Source organism: Pinus tabuliformis, chromosome X, assembly GCF_031772625.1.
Source record: "Pinus tabuliformis cultivar Carrire ecotype Pingquan chromosome X, CPIR1, whole genome shotgun sequence".
Classification (NCBI taxonomy): Eukaryota; Viridiplantae; Streptophyta; class Pinopsida; order Pinales; family Pinaceae; genus Pinus; species Pinus tabuliformis.
The window spans coordinates 1,157,153,958-1,157,170,613 of NC_142308.1; positions in this window are offsets into that span (position 1 = coordinate 1,157,153,958).

Below are 16,656 nucleotides of genomic sequence, written 5' to 3' on the forward strand. Positions count from 1 at the left end.
ACTTTTGGCCTACTTTGTTTCACAATTGTATCCTTGCAGTCCAAAAGTGTGATGCCTGCCATATATATGATATGATAAAACCCATGCTCCACCAACTCCTTTACACCTTATTATCGCTATTTTACCTTTCACGAAATGGGGCATTTACTTTATGATATGTAACCCTCACTTGGGTGGTGGGAATGGCTACATCAGTGTAGCAGTATACTAATTTACCAAGTGGTCCAAGGCTAGTGAAACAACTACTCTCTTTCTCTTCAATCACATCATTGCAAGGTTTGGTGTACCATAGGCTATAGTTACAGACCATGGGAAGCATTTCTGTGATCACGTGATGTCTCATCTCATTGCCAAGTTGGGCCTTCACCATGAAATCTCAACTTCGCACTACCCACAAGCAAATGCGCAAGTCGATAAAATCAACAAAGTCTTGAAAAGGATGCTTCAATGCATGATAGGGATCCATAAATAAGATTGGCATCTTATCCTTTATACCACCTTGTGGGCCTATCGAACCTTTATTTGGACTGCTACTAGATTCACGCCATTTAAATTGGTGTATGATCTTGAAGCAATCCTTCCTATCTAGTGTGAAATTTTGTCTCTAAAACTTCCTATCAAACTCCTCCTTTCCACTTCCGCAGAAGAAGAGTGTCTCTTGGATCTGACACGTGCAGATGAAACCCGACACGATTTTGTGATTACCAATGAGGCCCACAAGAAATGTAATATGGGAAAATATGATAAGAATGTTAAGCCTTGTGCCTTCTCGAAAGGTGACCTTGTCCTGTCGTATGATCAAGAGTCTGATAAGTTAGGGTCTGGGAGGTTTGATCCAATGTGGCTAGGATCGTACATTGTTAAACATGTTCTTGATAAAGGGGCCTATGAGCTTATTGATCTCGATGAAGTTTCATTGGAAAAACCCAGAAAATGGGATGTACCTCAAAAAATATTATGCTTAAGTCATACATATTGTTTATAGGTGTGTTGAGTATGTTTGTAATGTGTTCCCTTCAGGGTTTCCTACTGTATCTATTAATTTTTCTTTACATTTGATTTTCATATGTCAGCATCCATTCAACCATATGTTGGTTATGTTGATGGCGCTAGTCGTAGTACTCAGAACCTTTCCTCTGCAACATGGGCTATATATGCTCCAGGTGACGAGTTAGTGAGTTTACAAGGGATTTTTATCGATCACTCTACCAATAACATCCCTGAGTATAACAAAGTGATCGTGCTATTGTCTAATGCTAGTTCTCATGGTATCTGTTGCATAGTTTTCAGACTTAACTCACAATTTGTAGTACTACGCTTGATTAATGTCTATTCAGTTAGAATTCCAACTATGCTTCGTATGTTTTTAAGCGTTAGCCTTCTAGAAAGATATTTTTATTATATCCAATATCAACACATTCCTATAAGTCTAAACAAATTGACAAATGCATTGGAAAATCATGTTTTAGACAAATATTTGCGACATATGTAAATTCAATTAAATTCACATCATCTACATTGAACAAGATAATAAAACAGATAAAAAACATTGATAGGTAGATAGTTGTATATATATAGAAGTTCGGTTTTACAAAATATGTGCCAAAGATACATATGGCCACATAGGTTATCATATCAAAAAATACATGTAGTCAAAATATGGCTCTTAGACTCCTAGTATACTAATACTGATGGTGCTCATGGTAACAATTAACCACGTGATCTACTTTGCATAGTAGCTAGATAATACAGTTAGGTACTCCAATAAAATGTTGTTGTAGTCTCATAGGGATCTAATTGACCCTAGTCACTGGTATGTCCTTTATTAATTCCTCAACATGTCGCTCAACCTCTGCAAAAATCTCAGCCATATTGATATCGTACAATACCTCCCATGGCCCTACAACAACCTATACTTCAGTTTATGCCTATTGTGCATCTTCAACACGCTGGAGATAAGATGAACCTACTGGTCGAATAGGTCTAATGTCTGCATGTAAAAATCAATAGTTAGTGTTGGATACATGAAAATACCAAAAAAAAATTATAAAACTTAAAAGATTAAAAAACAATGAAAATGATTTTGTTTTACCTATGGCACTCCATTGATCATATTTTGGTAACATGATCTCTGGATCTTTCTAGTAATCCTTCCTGACGTATGGATAATACACAACCATAATGAACTACATACACAACCATTGAAAGAATACATGTGCAAAACTCATGGAAGATGAACCTGCATGTCTAGACACAAGGTCTACCCATTGCCTCATTTGTGGAGCTATAAGATCCAAAAGCTCAAGTGAGATATGTTGTGGAAGGAGTATGGAATCCTCTATAAGGTGAATGAGATCAAAATGGAACCATAATTGAATTTTTTCAATCACCCATATCTTTCCTTGGTGAGATGTTCCTTCATGTTTTCTAATACCCCCTCACTCTAGTTGAAAATTGTCGACTCTTTGCACTCTAATGCATATTGCATTTGGGACCTGTTAACCAAATGAAAGGTAGCACTGCCGACCAATCTAGTAATCATGAATAGGATTGTCTTGAGAGGACAATGGGCCACATGCTTAATCTTGATTTTTCCATCTAGTGTTGGCTATGATAGAGGTTTACATTATGCAAATATTTACTCCACCCGTTCCTAAACTAGATAGAGAGATAGGATCACCTTTGCTTAATAAACATGTCAAGAAATAAATGTCTTCCACATGTATGCTAAGCATATGTGCTCCAAGCCTAAAGTATTGTGCCTACATGTCCCATGCCCTCATAAGATACTCAAATATATCCATATTTTTTCTCATCCCAGGAAGCCAAAATAGTTTGAGAATCCCATAGTTTTTTAATGGCTTGATGGTTTTTAGATCATTAGAAACATCCATGTCTTGGACTTAATGTTCTCTTTCTCACCAAATCAAATACATTTCATTATGATGGATACCTGGAGCATGACACGAAAAATCATTAGAATAAATCCCATGCAAAAATCTTAGATAAATTTGAGTGAAAGGAGCAAAACAATTTTTTCAAATTCACCTAGTGCACCCTACTAAAGGGAGACAGTGCGTTGCAATGTCCTCCAAAGTTCTATTTTTACTCAACCAACACATTGTTTGACTTTGTTGGGGTGTGTTGGAGCTAGGGCACCAAACTAAATATCTAAGTCACTCAAAACTTTAAAAAATGCATGAAACAAATAACTAAAACCGTACAAAGTGTAGGTTTTGACCCTGTATAGAAAATACCTACATACGAATTCTAAAACATAGAAAATAAACAATGCGATAACATAACACATAAAACACATGTATATAGAGATTTTCCCCTGGATCCCAAAACTGGGGCTACCAAATTGATTTTTCATTATGTTCCTTCCAACGTTACAATACATATATACATGTTGAAGCATCCAATACCATGGACCGAAAACCATCGCACCCAAAACCATGTGCGAAAACCATGCACAAAACCATAGGTACGTTCGCCCCACCTAATATAGGGTCCAAAAAAATTCCCCGAGGTGCTGCACCAGACCCTGTAGTCGAGGGCTACCCATCCCCCTCAAACCCCCTATGACCCCCCTCGCTGCATAATCGACGCAATGAAGGGCAACTCCCCCCTCCAACCCCCTGGTTAACTAGGGAAGCTAGTCATGGAAAGAATATAACACAACCCAACGTTCTCCCACTTGTTGTTTTCTTTCCACAGGGGGCCACAGGAGATCTTAGTCATTTATCCAACCTTGCAACACCCATTGTTTCTCTACACCAAGGAAACTTCTTAGAGCTCAAATATTTTGTTAATGCATCCGCGATATTCTTCAAAGTGTCTACCTTTACTAGCAACACCTTTTTTTCTTCTATCATATCCCTCACAAAGTGATACTGAACATCAATGTGCTTTGTATTTGAATGATAAGCAGGGTTTTTTGCTAAGAAAATTGCACTTTGGCTATCATAGTCTATCCTTATATCTCCCTGCACTAACCCCATACTTGAACATAATCTCTGCAACCAAACTTCTTCCTTGCTTGCATGAGTGGCTGTCATGTATTCTGTCTCTGTAGTTGATAGTGCCACTACAGATTGTTTCTTACTCATCCAATTGATTGCACCTCCAAATAGGTTAAACACATACCCACTTGTAGATCTTCTCTGATCCAGATCTCCAAGCCAGTCTGCATCAACAAAGCCATGAATATCCAACACTCTGTCCAATCTTGGTCTTCCTTGGTAGCACAAACCATAATCACTAGTGCCACACAAATACCTAAAAACCTGCTTCACTGCTGTCCAGTTTTCCTTCACTGGTTTTGACATAAACCTGCTCAATACTCCCACTGCATGTGCAATTTCTGGTCTAGTATAGACCATTGCATACATTAGGCTACCGACTGCAGTTGCATATGGAACACGTGACATGTCCTCTTCCTCTTCTTGTGTCTTGGGACACTATTCAACAGATAACTTCACACCTACAAGAATAGGAACCTTCACTGGTTTACTATCCTACATATTAAACCTTTGCAGTATTGTCTTAACATACTTCCTCTGGTTTAACCATAGATTCCTCTTGGCCTAATCTCTTTCAATTTCCATGCCCAAAATATAGTTTGCAGCACCAAGATCTTTCATGTTGAATTTGGAGGACAATTGGGTCTTCAAAGCCTGGATAATTTCTTTGTCATTTCCAACCAGCAACATATCATCCACATATAAGACCAGACAAATAATAAGGTCACCAATTAATTTAAAATACACAAAATGATTTGCTTTGCTTCTAGTGAAGCCAAGTCCCCGTATAAATGTATCAAATTTTTTATACCACATCCTTGGTGACTGTTTTAACCCATATAGAGACTTTTTTAACTTGCATACCAATTCTTTCTTACCCTTCACCGCAAAGCCTTCAGGTTGCTTCATGTAGATCTCCTCTTCTAGATCCCCATGAAGAAATTCTATCTTCACATCCCTCTGTTCTACCTCAAAATAAAAAGTAGCAGTAATAGATAAAAGTAATCTAATAGAAGCTACCTTGGCAACAGGAGAAAAATATAACCAAAATCAATTCCTGACACCTGGGATTAACCTTTTGATACCAACCAAGCTTTGTATTTCTCCACATTTCCTTATGCATTTTTCTTCTTCTTGAACACCCATTTGATGCCAATGGGTTTCCTTCCATCCGAAAACTCCACCAGATCTCAAGCCTCATTTTTGTGCAAAGATTCCATTTCATCAACCATGGCCTCTTTCCATAGTTTTCCATCCTCTGAATCTACTTCTTCCTTCACAGTTCTGGGATCGTCATCAGTAATAGACAAAGAAAAATTTGAAAAGAATGCAGATGAACTATACCTTTCTAGATGCCTTCTTTCTCGAATTGATATTCTCACAACTGGAGTTTGTTGCTCTTCATCCTCTGATTCCTCTTCTACTGCAGAGTCTGATTCTTCCTCCTTTAGCTCAAACTCTATCTTCTTAGGTTCCTCTAATGGGACTTCATTTTTAGTAACATCTTTCACCTCTCTGAACAACACATATCGGCTATACACAACCTTCCTTGTTACTCGGTTCCAAAGTTTATAACCCTTTAAATCATCCTTATACCCAATAAAGATTCACTTTTCAGATTTACTATCCAACTTTCTTCTTTTGTCCTTTGAAACATGTACATATGCATTACATCTAAATACCCTTAGATGTGAGAGAGAGGTTGTTTTTTACCAGTCCATACCTCTTGTGGAGTCTTATCCTCCAACACTGATGAAGGTGATCTATTGACCAGGTAACATGCTATCTCCACTGCCTCTACCCAGAATTCCTATCCTAACTTGGCACCACTGAGCATGCTTCTTGCCCTTTCCATTAACATCTTGTTCATTCTTTCTGCAACTCCATTTTTCTTAGGTGTGTATGGAGTAGTCTTCTACCATACTATACCACACTTCTTATAGAATTCTTCAAATTCCTTATTGCAAAACACTCCACTATTATCTGTCCTCAACACCTTTATCTTCTTCTCTATCTGGTTTTCCACCAGAGCCTTAAATTCTTTAAACTTGTCAAAGACTTCAAATTTCTTCTTAAGGAAATATATCCATGTATTCCTTGAGAAGTCATAAATAAAGGATGCATAGTACACAAACTTACCCAGTGATGGAACCTTCATAGGTCCGAACACATCACTGTGCACAAGCTCTAATATTTGTTTTGCCCTCTTACCACCAGAGGGGAAACTCACCCAATTCTACTTCCCATATACATGATTTTCATAAAAATCAAAATCCAAAGAGCTATTACTCATACCTTCTACCATACCTTTACCATGAAGTATTCGAAGGCTCTTCTCTCCAATATGTCCAAGCCTTTGATTCCATAGCATGGTCTTCTCTCCAAAGACCACTAGATTTTCTGCTTCACTTTCATGAACCATAGAACTGTTGCACCCATCAACAACAGTGCTACCATGCAGCTTATACAGAGTTCCAAGTGCTCCCCGAACCATCTTGTAGGTATCCTTCTTGAACATTGTTTTTACACCTGCATCATCCAACTTGCTTATGGAAATCAAATTTCTGGCCAATGCAGGAATATGCAGAACACCTGGAAGTGTTCTAACCCTATCACCTTGCAACCTCAACTTTACTTTTCCACGACCTGGTGAGCACCAGTATTGCAACAATAATGTTGCATACTTCACTCTTATCAACCTGGTAGTTCGTAACAAACTTGGAAGCGACGGTGTTGTATGCATAAGTACTAGTTCTTACTGCAGGTTGTCACTTGGTCAATCGATGCAAGATCACTAGGATGTCAAGCCAACTTCTATGGATTCCAGAAGAATATTTATATGTGATGGAAGGAAAAAAGAGATTATTCTACTGATTCTATTCTACTTGCAGAAAAAAAGACTGAAATGTAAAGCAAACCAAGAAAATCCTAGTTAACCACTAATCCTACCTTTACAGAAAACACTATGAAAACCATGAAAAGAATTCCATTATCTACTCAAGGAAGTAAAAAACATCTACCTAAGCTATTTCTGAAAGGAAATGAGCAAAAAACATCTTTTTGGATTTTTATGTGAATTTATTATGCATGTAATTTATTTGTTTGTGGATGTGACAGGAATAGGTGGTGATGGAGGGTGGTTTTGGGACTCGAGAGGATGTATGATGGTGTAGATGGGTCCTAGGAGGTCTCAGGTGACCATCTGAAGACTTTTCCCAAGCTCAGCCTTCAAAAGAAAGCCTACAGGAAAATCTATAGGAGGACACAAGAAATCTACAGGAGGCTTACAAGAGGAGGCCGAGAGAATTTTTCACTGTTTTGAAGGTGTGAGATTGGGTGGAGAAGGCAGATGAAGGTTGGAATGAAGTGTTAGGGCACCTAGGGTCTACCAAGAATCATTATGAGAGAGAAAGATGATTGGATTTGCTCAAGGAGAGAGAGGAAATTCTATGGAAAATGCAGGAAACTAAGGCAAAATTGAGGGGAGACTTGGGTGACCTGTAGGGCATGGATTAGATGGAGGATGGAGTGGCTGATAGGCTAGACTAATACTAGAAGATATCTACTGCAGAAACAACTGACAGTCAACCAATGAGATTAAGAAATCAAGGAAATAAGTGTATCTAAAAAAAACAAAGTTTTTGCATCAAAGTAAACTATGATCTATGGAAGAAAATGCTGATAACCAATGAAAGAAAAGCATGAAAGAAGACTGATGAAAATAAGGAAATGAGCATGATGAAGAAGTTCTAAAGCAAACAAAACTAAACTATGAACCAATTAGAAAGCTGCAAACACTAGAAGTCCTATGAAGGAGGAAAATCTGTGTTTTTTGGGTAGCAAGAGGGTCTTTTCCTTAGATCATTGTCCCAAAGGGAGGAAGAGAGGCCAAGGTAGTGTTGCTAGCCTTTTGGATCTTTTCTTTATCACTTCTTAACCTGCTATTGAGAACACAAATAGAAGAAAACTATTGAATCATCAAAAACAGCCTATTCTTAACCATAAAATAAATATATCTAACAGCAACCTAATCTACAAACTGAAATGAAACATACAAATACAAGAAAATAGGAGCTTGGTTGCTTGGATTGGGCCCTAATCCAAGAGCTTCAGCCCTCTGAGGTAACTTAGTGCTAACTCAAAAAGGATTCCATCTTTATTCTCAAAACAATAACAAGATTACATGAACTGTTAAGATAATAAGCTCAAAGTTGAGCAGAGTTACATAAGCAATACTGCAGAAAAAATTCAACAAAAAATTAACCCTAGTGAGGCCCTAGGCCTCTCTACTTATACAAATGAATCTCCCAATAGCTTCCTCAAAATTAAGGAGCCTTGGCTCCCAAAACTCGAGATAAACATCAATTGTCCTCCACTTGCTCCGCTACAGGCTAATGCATGGCTTGGCTGCCTGTACTCCGAGTTGAATGAAGGGGAATTTGAACTAGGGAGTAATAAATGAGGGGGATCCCCTCCTATAAGTCCTATCCTTTTTCAACTTCGAGTTATTGCTACCATTTGTCCACTGTATTCTTGACTTTGACCACAAAAATCATCAATATTTTTCATTAAACACATATTAGACCTCATGGCATCATAACTAACTCAACTCACTATATAAGCATAAATATAATCAGAAAATCATGTAATAAGCTAAGAGAATGGTTGATTTTACTAGTTTAGGAGGTAAAATGAGCCCATATAATTACCCATTTATAATGCTCATCATCACCCCCCTACTGAAAGTGTTGCTCATCCTCTAAGCAACTTAGTCCATCTCCTAATTTTTTATGGCCTTGGTGGCCTCCCTAGCATCCCATGCTTCTGATGTGGTCTCCCCTTCCTTGTCACAGAATCCTGCCTTCCTGTCTACCTCTTCCCACTGCTGTTGCTCTTCTTCTTCTTTTCTGCCTTCTAGCATTCCTAGCAGCAGTGGGGGACTCAATTTTAGGCCAATCCAATTGACCTGCAACCTCTGCATGGAGCGCTTATACATTGGCACTCTCCTTAATGCCTCTTTCATCCTTATTGGGGAATGATACTCCCTGATCTGCAAACTGTGTGGTAAGGTGGTCCATCTCCTTATACATGCATGCATAAAGTCATCCCCAAGTAACCTTTCCATGTCCTGAAAATGTGCAATGGCTTGAGACTGATCACTAATATATCTGGGGGAAATTTGAGGATTATGTACAAGAAAGTGATGTGTGTTGATGAGTGCCATGGGGTCTGATGGCTCAGCTCTGATCATTAAGGGCTCATTTTGTTCCTTTATCATAAAACTTCTTATTTCTACTGCCCTTAACTCTTCATGGTTCATCCATGAGGCCATGGCCATTAGTTGCAAGTCCCCTACCCTAGCATTGGGGTCCCACACATTCATGTTTATGAGGGTAATGTTATGGAGATAGAATTCTGCCATCTTTGCCTTCTCTTCTGATGTGCTTTGGTCACATAGGTCCATAAACTGCTTGTAATCTTGGAAAGGCATTATGCCTCTTTGTGCCAATGTCTTGATTTGAAATTGCATCCACTGGTCCCTGAGATACAGGCCATAATATTTTGCTAGTGTCCTACATTGCAATGCCTCCATGGATCAACTGGCCATGCATTCCAGTTAGGTCTCTTTCTCTTGTAGTTGTCTTCTTAGAAATTCATTTTCAATTTCAAGGTGACTTCTTGTGGTTGCTTCCCTGTGTCTAACAACACTTAACTCTCTGCCCATTTCTCTAAGTTTGTACTCCATATGGCCAATATCCTCAACTCATTTGGATTTGGCTATTTCCATCCACTTATGGGTCCTTATTCTTTCTTTCTCCAATTTAAAGAATAGTGGAATTGCAAATTTTTGTGGAATGATTCTTCCCCCGTCAAGAAGATTGTAGTAAGAGCCAAGACTAGGTTGGGGGTTAGGTTCTTGTGCTTCTATTGCTTTCTCCTTTCCGTGTGGTTGTCCTTCTACCATTTTTTCAAGTTTTTCGGTCTCCTGTAGTTTTGATAGGGTCTCCTGTAGAACAGTCTATGCCTCCTATAGAACTGTTTTTGAGTCCTGTAGTTCTACTTTTTCTTTCCATGTGGGAGATCTAGGAGTCCGTCTTTCATAAGTGATAGGTGCCTTGGAAGGGGATTCTTTTCCTTGGGTAGAGGGTGAATCTTCAATAAAAATTGGCACTTTAGAAGAAAGTTGGGGTTTCCCTCTTTTGATCCTTGTGCTCTTCCTAGCCCTGAAATACATTGAGGTCTACCTCTTCCTCCTTTTTTTTGGCTTAATTTTTGTGCTGAAGGTAGTGAAAGCAGCTACTGCCTCTCTTTCTAGGGTTTCAGGAGACACTTCTATCTTTTCTTCCCCTTTTCCTCCTTTTGTTTTTGTTTCTATCTCTGTTGCTCTATTTTCTCCTTCTCTCTTTTGGTTTCTTTCTTCTTCCCTTCTTGTTCCTCTAAATCACCAGTTTCTTCTCCTTCTCCCCCTTGCTACTCCTCCTCCTCACTACCAGTGGGGCTAATATCATAGGTCAGGGCCTTTATGTCATCTTCAGTAGTCATGTTTCAAAAAATTTCCCATGCTATAGGGATTGTAAATGTATGGAGGGCTTCTTCCACTAAAATTTTGATTAACCCATGGTGAGCTAGCTGGTCTGGATTTCTTGCTTTTACTTTAGTACTGGAGTCAATGAGGGACTACAGGAGGATGTAAGGGATGCTGAGCTTTTGAGGGGCTGGAGTGTCCATGCCATACCTTAATTCATGCATGATTCTAAAGTGGTAACCATAGACAATGCTATACCCCCCCTCACAAGAAATATACTTGATTATTTGATAGCTAGCCTCATCCCAAGCGTATGGTATGCTAGCTCTTCTTATGCCATTCTTATCTTCTACAGAGGTTTCATTGTTTTGGAAGAAGTTTTTCTTGGCAGCCTAGCCAATTGGTTTTTCATCCTTACTCCAAGGCAACCCAACAGGAAGGGTGGTGACCCTATTGATAAATTCAACGGTTATCTCCATGGAAAGGCCCCTAAAGGTGATAGTGGAATGTGTTTTGGAGTGAGGGACCAAAGAGTGGGCAAATTCCTGAGCAATTTCCTCATCAAACTCTTGAAATTTCTCAAAAAAGTTCATCCAATTGGCTCTTGTGAATATGTCCACTACTTGGGGGTGTGCATGGAGCCTAGAGGAATTGGTGGGCTCCTTCCTCATAAAACCTCCTATCATTTTGCCTATGCTTCCTTGGAAAACCAACTATGGAAATGGAGAGAACAATTTTTGAATAAAACAGAGAGACAGATAGACTGTGTTTTTTTTTTTAAGAAATAAGCAACAATTCTTTTCATCAATTTCCTCCACCAAAAATTTCTATTTTCTCCTCAAAACTAAACCACTACTTGCATATTTTGATATTGAATGGACGCATACCAAGAACCTACCTCTTCAGCCAGAGAATTGTGCTAAAAACCATGTTTTCCCTCTCTAAAACAGCTTACTAGTCGTCCTGTAGAACACTACCAGCCCTCCTATAGGATTCTTGTAGGTTCTCCTGTAGAACCTGTAAGTGCTCTTGTAGAATGCTGAGAGCAGGGATATGGGAGAGATCAATGGAGAACTATAGGTACGAGGCTTGTGGGGGCATGAGAAGGTAGCAGGAGTGGAGTTTCGAGGAGAGAATGAAGGAGAAAGGTGGTGAGAGTGCTTCGGCGAGGAGTACTTATTGCTTTTATGGATATTTCCGGGGATGGAGGGTGAGCTGGCCAAGTGTACAATGGCCCCATTCGGACCATTGGCCCCCACCTACCTTGTCATCATTTCACTTTCCTCGTAATCATCTCTCATGATTGCATCTGATTTCCCATCGCCTCCACTACTTGTCCTTGACATCTCTCTTGAGTTCAACTGAGCGCATGTGTGGTGACATCTTCAGATGAGTGAAGTCAACTGGATGAAGGTGGCCAAGTTAACTGGCCACCTCAACCCCAACTAGCCTCAACCATCTCATTGCTGTTGCATGCTTTCTAATTATACCAATGCAAATAGAGGAGCGGGTTAGTTACTTACCTGAGATCTGAATGCGTTTGCTATGAGGTGCTATGGCCTTTCCTTCTGCTGCATGCCTTTATTTCTTTTGATGCATGCTTGTCTTCTTGCTAAGATATGGTTGTGCTGTGTGTAGGTTCCTTTCTGGCTAGATCTGATCTTCAGGTGTTTGCTTCAACCTTCAGATTTGCACCCTCATGCTGTTGATGCAAGATTTTAATGGGGTCAGTTGCTATAGGAATTCCTATAGGAGCTCCTATATCTGCTTCTCTCTTTGAAATTTTAGATTTTTCTATGCTTGGAGCTATGAGGATGATGCCAAAAATGTGGATAGAGATGGAGAGGAAAAGGGTAGGCTTCAGGTGAGGTGGATGGTGCGGTTCCCTTTCTTATTTTTTGTTTTTTTCCTTTTTCTAAAAAACTATTTTTTTCTGTGTTTTTTTCTTGGGCAGGAAGAAGAATGATGCTTGGGATGTGATGCAGGTCTAGAAATGATGGAAAAGAGGTTTGAAGACTGTAGGAGGATTTATAAATCTTTTATGAAGCTTCCCTGTTCCTCAAACTGCCTTTAAAATCCATTTCTAGCTCTTTGTAATTTCTATAGGAGCCTCCTGTAGAAAACACAGTTTTCAAAAAAGAAGCACAGTGAGGTGAAAAGAATGTCAAGAATGATGGAGAAAGGTGAGGGAAGATAGGATAGGTGTTGGTATTAGTTTCAGAGCTCCCTTGGCACCTACTGTTGCTTCCTGTAGTCCTCCTGCAAACTTGCAATACAATTGGAAATTCATTTTTCTTTTTCTTTTTCTTCTCTCTTTTTTCTTTTTTGAAAACAACCAGGGTGCCTCAGGGAGGTTTTCACCCTAGTTTCCTACCCTAGGCACCTCCAAGGGAGGTTTTCACCCAGGGATATTATTTCTTTCTTCTCTTTTTTTTTGACACCACTGGGCCACCTCTGGAGAGGTTTTCAACCTAATGATGGGACTCAAGCGCCTCATGGAGGTTTTCACTTGAGTCCTTATTATTTTTTTTTTTTTTTCTCCTTTTCTTCAGTGAGTGGGTGAAGTGGAGGCTAAGACATGCTCCACTACCATCACTGACTTATTCAATCCTTCAATGAACTCTCGCTTGGAGAGGGGTTTCTTGTAGACTTTCAACTAGTGTCCATTGACAAGCATGGGGATGGCTTCATCATTAATGGTTCTGATCAAAACTGAACCATTATCATTGCATTTCTACACATTGTAGGGTCCTATCCATCTTGTCTTTATATCTTGAATCATAGAGTAGTGCCCAACATCCCTCTTGAAATTACTTCTCTTTGATGTTTTTGTCATGCCATATCTTCCTTTGAAGCTAAACTACCTCTGTGTGGAGAAGGGCCTACAATCTTTGTTCATCCAATCCATTAAGCTAGAGTAATATTTCTTTCTGTGAATGGCTAAGGTCTAGGTCCAGTTGAGCTACCATCTTTAGTGTATTGAATTCAAATTCTATTGACAACAAAGCCTTCTTTCCATAGACCAGTTCATAGGGTTTGAACCTTGTAGTGGTCTTCCATGTTGTGTTGTAGGCCCGGATGGCCTCAACTAATCTATCCACCAAGTCTTTTGTGCTGCTGCTCACTACCTTGGTCAGGATCCCTTTCAAAGCTATGTTAGTGACTTCCACCTATCCATTGGCTTGTGGATGGTAAGGGGTGGAATTCCTGTGCTTGATCTTATGATGTGTGAGCAAGTCTTTAATCAAATTGGAAGTGAACTAGTTGCCTTGATCCGTAACCAACTCTCTTGGATACTCAAACTTGTAGAATATGTTTTCCCTCAAAAACTCAGCTACTTTTTCCTCTGTCACTGCTTTGATTTCTTTTGTCTCTGCCCACTTTGTCAAGTAGTCAGTGCACATAATGATGTATTGCTTCTATTTTGAAGGAGGGTTGATAGGCCCCACGAAGTCCATGCCCCACCTCTCAAATGGCTCATAGGTCACTTGAGGCTGCATGGGCATTTCATCCTTTGGAGTGGGTTTCCCCATCCTTTGACACCAATTGTACTAGCTGACATATCTCCTCACATTCTAATGAAGAGTGGGCCAATAGTAGCTTGCTTGTAGTATCTTGAAGGCAGTTCTTTTTGCTGCAAAATGACCTCCACAAGGCCCATCATGGCAAGTCAAGAGGATGTCAAAAGCTTCCTCCTCCCTAACACATCTCAAGATCTAATCTGGGCCAAGTTTGAAGAGATTGCCCCAAATCCAGGTGAAAGGGGCACTTTTCCATACTATCTTGCTCTTCTATTTTGAGGATAAGTGTGGTGGGAACTATGTTGAAACCAAGTAGTTTTCTATATCAGCAAACCATGGAGAGAGTATTGAGATAGCAAACAGGTGTTCATCTGGAATTTGATCATCCACCATTCCTTCTTCACCTGCAGGAAAATTTACTCTAGACAAAAAGTCAGCAACAACATTTTCTTTACCAGGCTTATCAACAATGGTCAAATCAAACTGCAGCAGTAAATGTAACCATATAATAATGAAAGCATTTACATTCGGTTTTTTCATTAAATATATAATTGCAGTGTGATCAGTGTGCACAAAAGTTTGATAGCCTGTGATATAATGTTTGAATTTGTTTAAGGAATGCGCTATAGCTAGGAGTTCCTTTTCGGTGACTGTATAGTTTAGCTCCACCTTTGACAAGTTTTTGCTTATAAGGTATATGGCATAAGACAACTTTTCATCAATTTGTCCCAGGGCTGCCCCTATTGCCCTGTTTGATGCATCCGTGTGAATGTGGAAAGGTAGGGCCCAGTTTGGGCCTCTCAAAATTGGGGCAGTCACAAGCTTGCTCTTCAAGGTATCTAAGGCTTCTTAATAGTTTTCCGACCATATAAATTCGATATCTTTTCCCAAAAGACCAAACAACAAAGAGGCTAGCTTGCTGAAATCTTTAATGAATCTTCGGTAATACCCAACTAAGCCTAGGAAACTTCTGACATCTCTCACCTTTTGAGGAGGTGGGACCCTTTGGATGATGGCAATTTTGTTGGGGTCCACCTGCAATACACTTGTCTAGAATCCTTGTCTCAATACACTTGTCTAGAACTTTTCTTATGTTAGATAAAGCTTCCTGAAAATTAGAGCCATAAGGAGTAAAGTCATCCATGTATATCTCTACCTCATAATGAACTAATTCGGAGAATATACTCAGTACCACTCTTTGGAAAGTGGCTAGAGCGTTACACAAACAAAAAGGAAGGACCCGATATGAAAAGGTACCCTAAGGACAAGTGAAAGTGGTCTTATCTTAGTATTCGAGGCTGATTTGAATCCGATTGAACCCGCTAAACCCATCTAGGAAAGAGAAAAACTTTTTCCTTGCCAGACCATCTAACACTTGATCTATGAAAGGTAAAGGAAAATGGTCCTTTTTAGTAGCTTTGTTCAATTCTCGATAGTCAACACAGATTCTCCACTTACAATTTTTCTTTGGCACTAGCACCAAAGGAGAGACCCATTCATTGTCAGAGATGGGATAGATGAACCCTGCATCAAGCAATTTCTGCAGTTCTTCCTTAACAATATCTTTAAGTGCTGCGTTCATCCTCCTTTGAGGCTACTTGACTGGCTTACAACCTTCCTTAATGTATATATGATGAGTACAAACTGAAGGGTGCACTCCCTTCATCTCCTTATAACTCCAGACAAAGGCATCTAAGTGCTTTCTCAGCAGGCTACACAGCTCCTTCTCCTAGGAAGTGGATAGGGATGGATTGATTTTCAAGGTTTTTTCTGGGCCATGTTGGAAATAATACTGGGGGGGGGGGGGGGGGGGGTGAATTAGTATTATCACATCAATAAGACTTTTTCATTTCCATATTCAGATTCATATATGCTACTTCCACAACTTCTTATGATTCAGTTAGTTGATCGTTAATGAGTGCATTAGAACATTATCAACCATATTAACAGTAAATAGGTGCAGTAAAATAGAACATATCATCACACATAAGCCACACATATGAACACCATGATATAAGGTGGAAACCCAATGTGGCAGAAAACCACCTGCTGCAAGTCATCTCAATCTTCTTCTTAATAAGAAAATCCTTTTACAATATTTATGTACAGGTGTAGTCTTATACTAGTTCGTAGGCTTCTACCTGCAGAGAGCTACAACCCTTTCTCATTCTCTAGTCTCTCCTGGAAGGGAGCTACAACCCCCATAGTTCTTGTACTAGCCGATCCATTTACTAGTACGCAGGCTGCTACCTGCTACAATGCTCCAAAGTTTTCAACTGCTACTGGAAGGGAGCTACCACCCCCTTAGCTCTTATACTAGCTAAGATACTAGTACATAGGCGCCGGCCCACAATCTTCTCTTCTCCAGGTACCACGTTTCATACATTTTCAGACTGTATACACTTGAAGCACAACACATAATCTAAAAAGCCACATTTCATCCAATTTTTCATACTGGACCCATTAATATTATTGAAGTACATAATCAATCAATTATCTAAATCACCCAATTACTAGATCAATACATATACAAGGATAATATGTGAGTTATCAAGCAGATCTAGTCCATCAGATCACATAAAGA